Source organism: Chelmon rostratus, chromosome 18, assembly GCF_017976325.1.
Source record: "Chelmon rostratus isolate fCheRos1 chromosome 18, fCheRos1.pri, whole genome shotgun sequence".
NCBI classification, from domain to species: domain Eukaryota; kingdom Metazoa; phylum Chordata; class Actinopteri; order Chaetodontiformes; family Chaetodontidae; genus Chelmon; species Chelmon rostratus.
In genome coordinates, this window is record NC_055675.1 from 15,254,974 (window position 1) to 15,267,074 (window position 12,101).

Here is a 12,101-nt window from a genome sequence, read left to right on the forward strand (position 1 = left end):
GCTTCAAAAGGTCTTCACTGCACCGGCTTCCTTTTGTTCCCGCCGTATCTTATCACAACAGGCTCCAGGAGAGCAGAGCAGGAAGAGCAAGTTTTAACTTTTACAGCTTATTATCTGCACAATATAAAGAAAGCGAAAGAAGGAGTGTGTGTCCAGGGTTGTGTGTAAGAGATGAAGAGTACAGGAACAGAGTGTCGTCAAGGTTGGTGAGAGAATTTATTTATAAGAAGTCACAGATGAGTAAAGATATATAATAATATATATATATATATAATAATCATGCAACTCGGATCACAAGTAGAAACAGGAGAAATGCTGTCAGATGTGAGCAGTAGACACTGATGCAAACATGGACGCAGCAGTTTATTTTCCAGAAACTGTTTCTGTGATGCTACAACTTGCTTTGATGGCACGTTGAGCCCGCAGCCCTCCACAACACACAAACAGCACCCAGCCAGCTGCTTGAAGCCCGGCTAGTAAAAGTCACATGGTCCCGAATGCCCACATAGATGTAGTTCTGCATTGTGTGGAGCTATAATGGCACCAAGTGTTTGCAAAATATCGCCCCAAGCTTAAAGAGTACTCCTCTTTCCTCCAGCCCCACTGTAATTACAACCCCTTAAATAGTTCCTTATTGACCTTTTATCTTTCAGAAATGAGCTACAGGCTTTTGGAGACCTTCACTACTCAAATGATTGTGTGTTTATAAGCACAGGCGGCAAATAGTGGATCAAATGTGACCCGAAGGGCTTAGAATTAAACAAATTAGTGGCTTATGTAGCCTGAGCTTCAATGTGTTACAACTTTTGGTTGTGCTACTTCATGAGCCGTGTTGTTATTGAAAACCAAGCACGTTGTTGTTTGAAGTAACAAAGGGATGGTGGAAATCAGCTGCCAATCGGACTCCACGCTCTGCAGCTGCATCCTGGATATGGATTACATAACGCAGAGGTTCATGTATTGTTGTGTGTGTTTTTCAGCTGCGGCGGTTAGCGCCATGTCCACTCATGCTTGTGTGGGTTTCCTCAAGGTGCTTTTGCTTCAAGACGGGTTCAAAGACCGGAAGGTGAACTGAAAACTCCAAACAGGTTGTTTCTGTCCTTTTTCCCAATGCATGCTGGGATAACTTCTGATCCTAAAAGGAAGTAGTGAGCATAAGTCACAGATGGAGTAGAAGAGCAAATAGCTCAGCTGCATTTCCTCCTGCTGATTGTTTAGAAATTGTACATTCAAAGTACTGTGGACTGTCTGCTATAAGATGACAAACCAGTTTTCAGTTTTCCTGTAAATTCTGACTGCTCCTCAAAGCACCATCCTGGGCTCTAGCATTAATCAGGGTTGTCAGAGCACATTTTCCATATCCTTCAACCATGCAAATGAAGGTTTTCCTTAGCACGTTTAGCCTAGAGGGGGGCAGTCCCCATTAATAAAGCACTCGTTATAATTTGTCCATACATTCATTCTCTGATTTCACCATCGCTCTTTCATATTTCTCTGCCATTCGTTACAGCCTACATCCCTGCGAGGCATATCGAACGCTCATAGGACATGATTGTAGGGCTAATATAAACCTGTTATGTACATAAAATCAGCATTTAATGGCTGCCCGCATCTAATCTGTAGCGTTGGCTTTGAAAAGGGGAATAATTTCAGGCTTTGAGGATGATAAAGAGTGATGGTGGGAGCTGTATGGAGAAGCAAGCATGCGTTTCCCATATCAATCAAGGCCTATGGATGGCGAGGCTAGTTAGCAGCTCCTGATTGTTTTGAGGCCTTTGGCTGGGGTTCCAGTGTATCCCCGAGGCCTGTCCCTTTTGGTTGGCCCAGTGGGGGGCGAGGTGGCGCCTCCGCAGCCCCAAATCCAGCCCACGTTCATGCGTCCGTTCGGATCCATCACTGCAGGGCGGAGTGGTGGGGCAAGGGCCGGCCTTTGTCCAGCGCCGCATTCTTTGGCCCATTGTGCGCAGACCACAACCATTTAGGGATTTTAAAGGCTCGTTTGCACAATTCCTTTTGTCAGCGACCCTCAGCACAGAAAAGCAGCAGAGCAGCGGACGGGGGAGGGGCCAGTGGTTTTTCAGCGTAAAAAGGGAAAAAGATGGAAGAGGAATAAAAAAGGGGGTGAAAAATGAGGTTTGATGTGGATGTTCTTTTCTAATTAGATGGAGTGGCAGTATACAGCCCCGATTCTAAACAAGATGGGACGCTTTGTAAGAGATAAATAAAACAGAATGTGATCATTTGCTAATCCTTTTTGACATACGCACAATTAAAAGCAGTGCAAAGACAATATATTTAATGTTTGACCTCATCAGCTTCTGAGACTTCATCTGCCTATACTGAATTTGATGCAGCAACATGTTTCAAACAAGTTGGGACAGGAGCAAAAAAACCCTGGGAAAGTTGCGGAACGCTCCAAAAACACCTGTTTGGAACATTCCACAGGTAAACAGGTTGATTGGTAACAGGTGATAGTATCATGATTGGGTATGAAAGGAGCATCCTGGAAAGGATCAGTCGTTCACAAGCGAGGATGGAGCGAGGTTCACCACTTTGTGAACACATAAGTGTATAAAGGATGTTACTGCATGGGCTCAGGAACACTGTAAAACTGAATGGATTCAGTTTTTATTCATGTTTTACACAACATCCAAGCTTTTATGGAATCTGGGTTGCAGTGAATAAGGGTCCTTGACAGTATATGTTTGCTCCCCTACCCCTTCATTTAAGCTCAGTGTCTCACCACGTCTTCATGGAAGCCTTGGTTTTTTTTTCCTTGGGCAACAGGCAGGCATACTTTTCTCAAGGCACCGAGGCACATGTCGTAATGGGAATACAGATACCGGCTCAGACACATCACATGTTCTCATAGAGTAAAACAAATGCTAAGCATAACAAGATATGATGGACCCCTCCCAGCTGCCCGTAAGAAAACAGCCTCTTATCAGAATATTTTCTTTTTTCTCTGCATTCCTGTGAATAGGGCCGAGCTGTGAGGGTCCTTGGTTGGAGAACTTGTTTTGACTGTGATAAATGTGATGCACATGCGTGTGTGTGTGTGTGTGTGTGTGTTCCGTTGCATAACGCAGAGCCTCCTGCATCCTTAATGACATCATAATGTGCTGCCATGATGCTGAGATGTCTGATTTAGTCAGTGAAGCCAATTCAAGTTAAACATTGAATTGCTTACATTTGCAGTATTACGTGCTGCAGTTCCACAGCAGTGATATGAAGGGTCAGTCTCACATGAGGTCATATGTGGGCACATGAACACTCTTCATACGTCTCCGCAGCTTAGTTCAGAGAATTCACACAATAAACATTTGTCGTTCGCCGTTAAGTCTTTTAACATTCACATGGTCATTCTTATCTGACTGGTGAATGCCTGATATCTGGCAGCTCACTCAGAGGGAGTGAAAATGTGTCCTGATGATGATGCGTTTGGCTCAGTAATCATGGCACATTTCTCTCCCCTACATGTTATTACATTAGCTGCTTTTAATCATACAGCTATTGATATTGGCTATTCTGGCCCTGGTAGTGCTTGGTGTTGGATCACAATACATCAAATAATACTGAACAAATAACTTTTCCTAAAGAAAAAAAAATGCATTACTTTGTTGATCAGGGATCAAATATCTGATCATATAATAAGTAAACAAAAAGTGCCAACTTTTTAATACTTTACAGATGGATATTCATTAATCTGAGCACAATTCATACCATGCCATTGAAGCCAAATATTTAAGTCGAATCAAAGTTTAAGATAATGTGTGTAGACAGCTCACAGTCCTCAACAATATGAACACTTTCCCACGCAAACAACGACAGAACAATATCTTAATACACCCACGTGATTTATTCATTGATTTGTAATGAGCTGAGTGAAGAACCAGATGCATGCATTTATGTGCAGATGCGAGGTTTTGTGTTCCTGCGTGTTGTTGTTTAGCGTCGGCCTTGCGTTGCACATGAATAGCTGGCCACAGGGGGGGGTGGATGGTAACACACTAATCTGATGCTGTGGAGGATAGTTAAAGACTCTCTTAGTCCTTTAAAGCACATTGTTATCATCCTGATTGGGTTTAGCACTCAAGCAGAAACCAATGCATTCCTTCCCATTGTGCTTCATTCACCGGAAAAGCTGGAGAGAAACAAAAGGCGCCGAGCATCGCAATCTGGCCCCATTGTTGCTCATACAGTGACCAGCAGAGTCAGTTAGAAAGTTTTATTGACTGGCTTAACACTTGACTGTGAGGAATCTCAGGGATCAATTAGTATTTATTTTTATTCAAGAGGCTTTTTTTTTCAGATTGGATTTCTGGATTCTGATCCGCTTCAGGGAAATCGGGAGGACAATGAGTTGGGGTCACGACTTCTGGCTGAAGAGGTCAGAGTTGAAATGACGTGCAAGGTGGTGATGAAGCAAATGGAAAAACAAAGGGTTGCTATGGAACAAGCAAATGGTGTCTGAGTTAAGACCAAGCTTTTGAGGAAAGCTTTAAAAGGTAGTCTCGCAGACTTGACTTGATTGTTCAAGATGTTTGAAATTACATGTCGAGACAAATGTGAGTAGATCTTTTCATAATCTGCAGGGACACATGTTTCGTTCTTTGATCTGCTCTGTTTCTTCCACCGCTTGGACGGTTAGCTCACCTTGCCAAGTTTGCAAATGCGTTCTGAGCTGCTAACTTGCACAGGCGTGTTTCTCGTGTGCGTCAAAGCGTGGTATGTGAAGAGCGGAGGAGCTCAAAGCTGATAGCGGCCATGCATTGACTGATTCAGCCTTTTGAATTCAGACATACACACACACAAAGCAAGGGGTCAAGTGTGTCAGCGTGCAAAGTCATGTGTGAGGAGATGCATCCTGAAGCTCGCACGTTTATAGGAGGGGGAGTGGGTGCACGGTGGCACTGCCTGCAAAGAGCGGGCAACCTTCGGTTTCTGCTGGTACGCCACCTGACCCTGCTACCACTTCAATATGAATCCCACTTCTCAGCTGTTCCTCTCCTTGTTCTCCCTTTCTCTCTGTTTTTTATTATTGTATGAAGCTGCCCCTTCCAGCAGCAACCCACAGGAAGCCATTCACTTCCTAATTATCTGCACATCAAACAGGGGTCGCCACGGAGACGCAGACCATAAATTCAGCCTCCCTCCCCTCCGCTGTGTTGCGATAGCGCAGCAACAGCTGCCTCTAATTGGGGCTGTAGGTTCAAACTGCTAACATATGACTTCCCTCTCATTCACTAACACACTGTCTGCCTCTACCGAGGCCGCAACACACACAGACCAGGTCACCAGCTCAGAGAGGGATGAGGTTTCGGATAAAGAGAGACAGAGAGAGCAGAGAAAGAGAAATACACCCATTGATTGAACGGGAAGCTTGGTGTGGTTTTGGGGTGGGCTCTGAAGTGGTCCAGCGTGGCCCACTCTCACCGCAGAGACCCTCGGGTCAACAGGAGCTCACCCGTACTGACAAAGAGAAAGAGAGGGATGAAGAGAAAAAGAGCGACGGGCTGCGATAACAAAGGCGACCACAGTGCGGTTTTCATGATGGCTCTCTGGGTGAAAACCGATGAGTTATCAGATCCGGCTGGGCCAGATGTTGCACCGGCACGTTCGAAAACCTCTTTTACACTTGTGTGGCGGTTCAACCATCCGTGAAGCACACCTCTCTATTTCTCCACATTTGAAAAAACAAACATGCTTTTTTCTGATAGTTCGTGCCTCCCTGTGATGGCAGGTCAGAGATCAGGGTCAGTTACAGGTTTCATTTTAGGCTCAAGGACTCTATAGTAGATACATGGATAGATACATGGCTAAATTGATCTTCATGTGTTAAACCACTGAGAGATAATGAGCTATTTCCAACACATGACCAAGGGAGAGGTGTCAGAAGAGGACTCCATCGCCCAGAGGGTTGAAGAGGCTTTAGTACCTACCACTGCCATGTAAATTGGACCCTTAGAAAGTGAACGAGCCTGCCTATTGTCTCTAATGGCCTCTTGTTAGAAAAGCCGCCTACAGTGTGAATTGAGTTTGTATGAACGCTCCGGGGCATGTGCATATGCACTTCCTAGCTTCCCTTAAGTTTACTGCATTCAGCAGGAAACACAATTAGCCCAATCAAAGTGAAAGGAGGGGGGTCGTGGAGGGGCGGAGGAGAGGACTGCGTTTTATGAACATGGGTGGTGAAACGGCAGCATTGTGACGGCAGAGGATATTAGGTGCTGGGCGGCAGCTTTTTGATGTAGAGGGGTCTTTAGAACGCATCTGACTCTTGTTAAAGTGGACCGACGTACAATTAAAGATATATGGCCCGGGACAGCCGTGTGATTTGGATACATTAGCGGATTAGATTTTAAAGGGAGTTGTTTAAAGGATGGCCAGTAAATACTATTCAGCACTAATGTGTGCTCTCATGTATGCAGTGAATTACGTATCGTTTAAAAGCACCATTTTTAAAAGCATGTTAATGGAAGTCTATTAAAAAGGGATGTTAGAGAGATTAATTATCAGTCCGCAAACTGCTGTGTGTGCAGATCCTCATTACAGAAATAAAGCAATATTACCAGATGCTACCACTCTCATCTGTCTTTTTTCTGTCTGTCTCTTTGTCTTTCCTTTCAACCCTCCTCCCCTTTCTCCTAAAATGCTTTTCATATGGAGCCTTTACTGTGTTTCATGGTTGCTGTCTTGAGCATGCAGTCAAATGTCTGAATGCTCAAGACACCCTATTTATAGGGAGCTGTCACAAGCTCAAGGGGAAGGCAAAGGAGCTAAAATACGTCTTTGCTTAAGTTTCAAGCCGACATTCTGTGAGGAAAGTGTCAGGATGCTCTGCTTGTTTCTTCTTGTTTCTGGCAGCACAAGGAGACAGCAGTGTTGATGGTGTGTGAATATATGAATTCACTGTAATGTTTGTGACATGACGGGAGCTAAATTTTACAGAGGCATGTGTGAAAAGGTCTTAAGACTCCAGGCTGCGTGTCTGCTGATCTGAGGCCGTGTCTTTGTTGGAACAGAGGCCAAAAAAAAAAGAGGAAGAATGAACTTTTCCTCTGCTGCTCTGGCATCACAGTGTGAGACGTTCACAAAATCCTATGGACGGAAACAAACTGAACATTTTTAAATGCACTTGTTTTGATGTAGACGCGGCCTGGCCAGTTTAGTCCATCCGCTAGGTGTGAGGGTGGGAGTGGCTGCTGTTGGAGGTATATAAAGGCAAGGGGGCCAGCTATTTAAAAAGTTATTGAATCAGGAAATTCCTCAAACACTCTGGGAGGGGGGGTCATTGCAAGGCTTAGCTGACCCTATGCATCCACCCCTCTCATGCCCCTGGATGGACTCAAAAGTGGGCTCACTCCATGTCCCTTAGTCAGCACATACAGGGGGTGTGGACAAAAGGTCCATTCTGCCAACAATAGGGGGCATTTAGTCCGTCACATACCCTGGTTGACTCCAAGGGTGGGGATGTTGGGGGAGGTAGGTGACCGGAGAGAGAGTGGCGACGGGAGAGCTTGGAACTTCAATGGGAAAAAAAAAGCTACCCATAGAAAAGAGTCAGTGCTGTCCGAAAGCTAAGCTTACCTATGGGCCGGGTCAAAGGTCGGGGACTAGACACACAGAGGAATCCCTGTGGTAGAGCAGAGAGGAGCAGAGGTAACGGGGGTGGGGCTTCATCATGGCGAGAATCGACAGCATGGGTCCGAGACCGCGTCAGACAGCGCAGCCGCTTCGTTTGTTTCAGTTAGAGCCTCGCGTTGGCACAGTGGGGGCGAAGAGCGGCAGGGTGATGTGGTGATCCAACGAAACATGTGTCCAACATTATACTGATCAGATACAATACACAGTCCAGGTAGCATGTAGCCTGCGTGGTGTAGCATTGAGCTAATCCTACTGCTAACGTTGCAAGCACTGGGGGAGCGGATCTCATTGCAGTGGTGATAACAGCCTCCGATGAGTAGAAACCGGGGCACAGACACCAGAATGGCGTTCGCTGAAAGTTGCTCACCCATGAGCTTCTTCTCTTTTTCTGGTTTGCTTCCTGGTTGTGTCTCTTTCCCAGTGACTTTTGTTGCGCTATCACTCTCTCTCCCCACTTTGTCTGTCGGCCTCTCCATTGTGCACCTTCCATTAAAGGCAGAAATGTGCAGAAAATAGCTCTTTTAACGCCTCAACGCTCCTCCAGCGCAGCCCTGTGCTGTGCCACTTTCAGTCTGAGTTTTTTGATGCACGAGATACAACATGCGCACATGCAAATGTGTCTTTTTGTTGACCTACGGTGACTTCAAAGATCAACTACCCTTCACATAAAGCACACACAAGCTCAAGGGGAAAGTAAAGAAGCCACTTTCATCCACATCTAATGTAGGAGCCTTTTTTTTTTTTCCATCCCCACACAGCTCCCAGGTGCCCCGTGTGCCCTCCCTTCCCTTTCTCTGGTCCGAATCAAAGGCTGATACTCTAAACGCGATGAATGACATTGATCTTAATCTGTGAGGAGTAAGGGTAATTTCGATGGGTGTGTGTGTGTAAGTGGAACAGAGAGAAGGTCAGGGGGTCTGTGGAGAGGGGGAAGATGATCTCTGTGCTCCAGCGGGGCACAAAGCGAGGGCGCGAGCTACAGGAGCGCTCTCCCTTACAATGCGCCCTGAGGATCGTTAAGTGATTGTGTTACAGAGAACAGGTGAACTGCGTCTCTCCGCCTCGTCTTTTATATTTTCCTCTCTATTATGATTTACAGGGCTATTCTTCTCTCCTGCCACCCCACCATAACTTGTGCTGTTCTTTTGAAGGCGGCCTGCTCGTTGCTATTGTACCTGGGCAGCTTTGAAGTGCCTAAGTCTTAAATGATGATGAGACAAGGAGAGTGCTTTTCTTTAACAGCCAGGGTAAAGGAGGCTCTTGTTTCTGACAGGTGTCTTTTATAGAAGGGAGTGTGCTGCACTGGTGTTTTGTTGGGGATCGGGTTCCACCCTTCCCCATCACCTGCTAATTGAATAACATTAGCTTGCCATCTGTGGAGATTTACTGGAACTGACCTTAGTGGACTGTTTAGATTACAGATTAGCCAAGAATATGTGAAAATGAGTCATGTAAATAAAAGCCATTGTTGTGTTCAGTGTGACAAAAACAGACCTCTTTTTTGACAACGTATGATTCATCACCATCAGGCAGCAGAAGCTGTATAGAACGGGAGTAGACACACATGCTTGTCACTGTTAGTTTCACCCAAATTAGTGAAAACATACATTTTCACTTACCTCAGCTGGTATATTATCAGAAAGTTTTGGTGTTATTCTCCCAGGTTTGAGTGAGGATGCACCAATCCCACTTTATCTCCCGCCGTCAATGAAACCCAGAATTTCAAAAAGAATCAATAAAGAGATTATATTTACCAAGGTCTGTGTGCATCCTTAGCTTTGAGGTGTCAGTCTGAGATCAGCCTCCACCCCAGTACAACACTAAATGGAGACGAGTGAAATTTCATTTGTGGTGATCACAACATCGAAAGGTTTCACTTGGCCAATACAACTCCAAACACCTCATTGTGAACTGCTTTCATTAGAGCTACCTTTCAGCTACTTTTCACCAGATGATGAGGAAACTGTAAATAATAACGTTCCGTTTTGTGCATGTGCAGTTTAATCTCAAGAATTCCTGACGCTGGAGCCAGATGGAAGAGAGACTGGTTTGCTTCACTCAGCAATACGCCAAAAAAAGTGTTAGCAGGCAGTTATAAAAGTAGCCGTTGTAAGAGTTAAATGTTGCTTTGTGAAATTTGATTTCCACGTCTATGGCAACCAGTTGGAATGGCGAGTAGCCATCCCTCTCGCGTCACTTCTTGAAGTTCCTCCTTAATCCCAAACTACACCAGAGCTTCTTTGAGGAGCTAGCTGGCTGTTCAAGTATATTGCACGTCCTCCTTTACCACCGCTACCCCACTGCAATTTGCTCATAGTGATCTAACCCAGTTAAATAAGGTAGTTCAAGGACAGTGCGTCAGTGAAAGCCCACTCCCACTCACATACGCGGTGAAATCAGGATGAAGCCCTGGCCTCCATTCATGTGGAAACTAATCACATCAGCTGTTATCTCTTCATTAGCTCCAGTCTAAACAGTGCATCCCCGTTTGGTGTGTGTATTCATGTATGTGTGTGTGAAAGAGACACGGCAGAAGTCAGAGTATGCATAGAAATGCATACGTAATTGGGCATGAAGGCATTCGTCTTTGTGTGTGTGTGTGTGTGTGTGTGTCTGTGTGTGTGTGTGTGTGTTTGTGTGTGTGTGTGTGTGTGAGTCAGTGCGTGTGTGTGTGTACCTCAGCTTTGCATCACTGATTCCTATTCCAGCCCTGGAGTAGATCTGGAGCCAGATAGCAGCAACGCGCAAGCCGCTGTGGGCCATCGCCATCTGGGCCTGGCCCGGGGCGGGTTTTCTCTCTTGTGGGGGTTGTTTGGACTGTTGTGGGGGGTGCAGAGGTTGCAGGACAGTATTACAGGATCAGGGGGTGTGATTAGGAGGAAGGGCAGAATGAATACACCCCTCTTCCCCTCCATCCGTCCGCCTCAAGCTTGTGGTATGATGGAGAGAGGGGGGACTGAACACACAGCTGTCCTCAGCCATTATCAGTGATGGATGAAGCCAGAGCAGAGCATCAATGGCATGCCCGGCGCTCACTCACTCGAATGTGTCAGTGTATTGGTGTGTGTGTCTTATTTAACTGTGTGTGTGTGTGTGTGTGTGTGTGCGAGAGAGAGAGAGACATAGGAAGGACGAAGAGAGAGAATGTGGTGGCGTGCCAGGAATATCCCGATGACGCAGATTAATCACTTTCAATGTCTTGGACAACAGAATGAGGAGGAACAAAAGAGAAAATATGCGCACAATACGTTTCCTGTAGTAAATCTTGTCATCTGATTGGATTGTGAGTGGGTGAGGTCTTATTAGTGCAGCTGTTCCAACTGCCAGGCCGTTTTAGCTTCCTTTGACGGCCTTACCTGTAACATTGCGTGACAGCACAGCATATGTGCTCCAGTGGATGTTAGCTTTAGCTAGACGGACCGGACTCTCGAGCGTTATATCCGGGAAAATTTCCCGCTAAAATGAATCAAAGAAGATCCACTCAATTTTTTTTGCACGAGTGGTGAACCTCGACACGTAAATGGCACGGAGAAAATAGAAAGAAGCTCAAAGATTGTGGCTGACTAGCCCTAGCATGATCCCAGCTTGCAGCTCGCCGGCGTCTGCAGTTCACCGGTGTGTGCCATAACAACGTGTGACAGGGCTTTTACGCTTGTGTCAATAAGCAGGTTATTTTCCTTGCCGAGCAACTTGGAAAATCCTGACTTAAGTCCTTTCCTGTTTTTGAATCAATGTCCTTTAAGGTCGTATTGGAGGACACTGGAAAGTGCTGGCGAGGCCTGGGAGGTGGAGGCGTACAATGAGGTGTGTGTTTGATGTGAAATCCCAGATGGATGTTCAGACATCTAACAATGACCAATGCACTGGTGGATTGTATTTGAAGTGTGTGTGTATCGGGGGGAGGTAAATCAAATTCAATGATGTTCTCCACTCCCAGTCCACCAATTAAAGTAATCAATGCCATGCCTGAGTTACCACAGCGTCACGGACTGTGGGTTGTTCCCAAGGCCTTCGTTCACATCAGCCCGTGGCTTGTGAATACTATTACCTTACCCTTACAAGCGATAAAACCATTGTCCCTCCCAATCTAATTCTACCGTAATTAACCTTGTGTGTAATCCTGAGAGCTTGCAGACGGATGTCCAAAATGCTAACTCAATCCCCAGCCAAGGTTTCGCTGATTAGATTAGTGTGCACTGACTCATATTCACACAATGCCGTCGTCTGACTCAACAGCTGTCAAACACAAGAGATGGGCATAAGCCACCAATTAAATATGCTAATATATTTCATCCTCTTAGATCGGCGAATTATGTGTGTGAAGGGACTGGATTCAGTCGTCCTAATTCGGCAAATTTTCATCTGTAATTAAAAGCGTCATTTCGTCGGGTTAACTTGTCAGCACGCATCCTTCAAGAACAGTAACAACTGCAGGGAGACGGGGAGTAGATGTG